Raw genomic sequence first — 4,170 nt, 5'->3', positions numbered from 1 at the left:
TACTACAGTAAACACCTGTATACTCGGTACTCTGGCCAGGACCTCTTTTTCTTGACCCACTGTTGCTCGACGAACTGCTCCCTAACTTCTTAAACTGTCTACCCTTTGCTTTCAGAAAAATCCTTCTTGCCACTACTACTGCTTCCACTATCAAATCGAGGAGGAGGTGGTGGAAACTGGGTGGCGGGTTGTGGCGGTATTTGACTCTGAGCACTATAGGAAGCTCCTCGCTGTCTAATCAAGCCAGCCTCTGCTCCTTTCGCTCTGTTCAGTGAATCAGAAAAAGTATTGGGTCGTCCCATGTTCACCAATGTGAAGATGTCAGGATTTAAGCCAATGATGAACTGATCGGCGACCGCTTCATCATTTCCTGCCACGTGGGGTGCAAACCGAAGCAAGGAAGAAAACTTGGCAACATATTCTTCAATGTTCAATTGCCCTTGTCGTAGATTTGCAAATTTTGCCCCTTTATCCTTTCGATATGACACTGGAAAGAAACGTTGATAAAATTCATCTTTAAATACTTTCCAAGTAATATCGATACCTCTATGCTCCAATGCTCGTTTCGTTGTAAGCCACCAACTCTTGGCCACTTCTTGCAACTGATGTCCAATTAATTTCACTCTTCGTTCATCTGTATAGGCAAGAGATTCAAACAGCATCTCTATATCGTCTATCCAGCTCTCGCAATCCACTGCATTTTATGTCCCTTTCAGAGTCGGTGGTCAAAAAGACTGGAACCGTTTCAACAAAGTCTCCATTGGTGTAGCAGTCACATCCATCTGAGTACCGGACGTACTACCCTGTTCTGGCACTTGACCTGCAGCCGGTTGTGGTATTCTTCTAGGCGGCATATCTGATTATCAAAAGATTAGTACACAATCTATACAAGCTATCTCAGCCCTCCTCTGATCATATACCTCTGATCCAGAATCTGTTCTGATTCAGTCTTGACAATTATATGTTGTAAATCAACTCAGATACAGTACAACATATAATAGGGAAAGCAATAAATCATGCTAGCATGTCAAAAGCAAGGAAGATGACTCGATCTACCACGCTCATTCTATTCTATCTCAGTCTACAGAACCTATGGCTCTGATACCACCTGTTGTAGGGACCTGGGCTATAACTCATTTCTTTTTGGGATTAATCGGATCTTTATTCAAAAATGCGGGTCAAAATTTTGCTTTTAACATTAAATCAAATGTATATAAACTAAGCATAAGATCTTTCTTTATTTAATTACAACAACCACAAGTACATGTCTTGTTCTAGTACATCCATCAAAACTAGTGTTTAATACAAACTACAATCTACAAGTAGTACAAGTCTAACATGAAATCACTAGTGATCTTCTGCGCCCGAAGTCACCACGCTATCTCGATCTCATCTCTGTCGTGACCCAGATCCTTCCCCACCTGTTGTTATGCACACATACAAACATAACAACAGCCAGAAACTCCGGTGAGAACAAATCCCAGTATAAACATGTATGCATGCTAATACATAATCATAAATCATGAATGAAAGCAATAACAATAGGCTCCATAGTCTATGAAACCAATCTATACAAGCATGAAATTCAATTAAATCATGTCTTGACTCGACTCCACTCTAACTCTAGGGATCCCGGTGTGAATAATACGTCGCTGTCTGTCACCTACACTCCCAATCGGGGTGAACGGTACGTCTTATTCCTAGACTTCGGTCATGTCTGTATCGAATGTCTACAATCGGAGGAAGTCTGCTCCTATGCGTCGATACACCGAACATCTAGAAGTTTGGCAAATCTGCCAATGACGCTCCTATCTTAGATGCATGAATATAAATCTATAAATGCATAATCATATCAAAAGATAAACAACTATTCTAGTTTGTGATTTTGTTGGGAAACTCAAATTGAATCTCATTTGAGTTATGTCTCCTCAAAGTCACATGAATTATACCTTTCGTTGCACAATCTGTGTTGATGTCAAAGTCTCGACGCCGAATATGTCAATATCAATCTAAAATGGCAATGTATAGATGTATTCTATCAAGATATAACTCAAAGCAAGTCTTGTACAATTCATTATTCAATCCCGGTATAAATTCCACGGCATAACGACATATTTTCTCGATACCGGTAACTCAACCAATAATAGTCCATAACAATCAACTCATAATCATCACAATGTATACACCATCCTCTCAAAATCGGTATACCCTCATACAGATATGTACTGAAATTCCATAACAATTGTATATGACATCCGATAATCGATCCGTTTACGCTTCTACGACATCTATGATCTCAAGAACATATAATCATAAACATAACAGAATTTCCCCAACATGTTAACTTCAAATCATGCTGAAAAGATATAGAAAGTATACCCTTTTGAAGCCCTTGTCAAGAGGAACATGAATCTCGTCTTGGATTTAAGTTTGTATGGCTAAATCTTTCAAGCACAATGTTTTAATCTAATTTGAAGCTTGAGGATTCTTTGGAGGAGAAGTCTCGGTTCTTTGGAGGAGAAGTCTCGGTTCTTGCTTCTGAAACAACAGGATAGAGAGACAACACATTAAGTATGCATGGCCTAGGACACATAGTTTATTTTTCAGTAAACACGTATAACCGCGGGTGCGGTGGCTTCATCAGTGCGGGTGCGCTCAACTCACGGCCTTCCTTCCAAAAATTCATAAACGTCGACCGCGGGTGCGGTCATTCCTGCACCACGGGTGCGGTCTGGCTTCACACCAAATTTCCTACCCTACTGGATATGCACCACGAGTGCGGTATCTCTTCACCACGGGTGCGGTGTCACTTTGTTCAAAAAGCACACCCTACTGCCACTCAACCGCGGGTGTGGTATAAAAAAGGGCGCTGGTGCAGTCTCTTCTTCAATCAGCATTTCATCATCCCATTTAGTTCTTCTCATTAAATGTCATGCATACTCATATCTTCGAATATCACGTCAATTAAGACTAATAAATCTAGTACCTCTCATTACATGTCATACATTCTCATATCTTCGAGTATTACATCAATAAAGACTAATAAATCTCAAGCCTTACAAAAAACGATCTTTATTTTAATAACATTTTATGGATTTTATTCAATTATGACATTTACTATATCTGTATATCTATGTACGTTGTATAGATAAAGAAATTGAATATAATTCAGTACCATAAGGTCAATTTCACAAGGTTGATCTTCATAAAGCCCGTACTATATATTCTAAACATGTTACTCGTCAATTCAGACTTCTCGAATAATGGTAAATGTCGCTCGAGCTCGATACTAGCATCTGTGATGTAAACTGAAACATATGTTATTCGTTTTGTTTAAAACGTACTAAATTTTTTTTCTCCCTCTTACTAAATCGGCCGAATGCATATATATAAATACTTTAAAATCCCTTGACATCATTATTAAAATAAAACAACCAACTCTAATTTGAAAATCAAAGGAAATAATTTAGCATAAAATTATTCAACATTTTAATAAACCAAAAAATAACATTTGAAAAGTATAGCCCATACTATAACCTCTCAAAAACCACTCATAATTAAATCATCGTAAAAATATCTTTAATATAACTTAAAATAAGGAATCGTAAACTAGTGCGAAAAACTGGCGTAGGTTCTTAGGTTATGTGTGCCTTCAGTCCAGCGAAGTCAACCACCAAGACCTCCATGAACACTATTATCATAATCACCTGCATCAATCACACCAAGTGAGTCTAAAGACTCAACACATCATATTCTCGATACCAAATAATACTTATAAAAATCACGTACAATAGTGAAAAATTGTACTTAAAATATCGTTTTCATGAAGATGCATAAACTTCAAACATGAACATTTTCGTAAACATTTTCAGGATGTATAAACTTTAAAAACATTTTCATGACCCTTTTCATAAACATTTTCATAAACATATTCATATAATCTTCAACATATTTATATTCATATTATCATCAACATATACGTATTCCTTTTTTCTTTCGTTGAATTCAGATCGTTAATTGTGACTTTCGTGTTCATCTACGTCTACGTCTATGTGTTGGGCGATGGATCCATCTACATGTAACCACAGTACTGGGCGGCGGGGACACCAGAAACACTCTCACTGATCAACTAGGCCTTGCCCTTACGTATTAACATATCATTGTATGCAT

The sequence above is a fragment of the Primulina eburnea genome, chromosome 7, assembly GCF_022965805.1.
Source record: "Primulina eburnea isolate SZY01 chromosome 7, ASM2296580v1, whole genome shotgun sequence".
Taxonomy (NCBI): domain Eukaryota; kingdom Viridiplantae; phylum Streptophyta; class Magnoliopsida; order Lamiales; family Gesneriaceae; genus Primulina; species Primulina eburnea.
Note: the sequence above shows the minus strand (reverse complement) of the source record.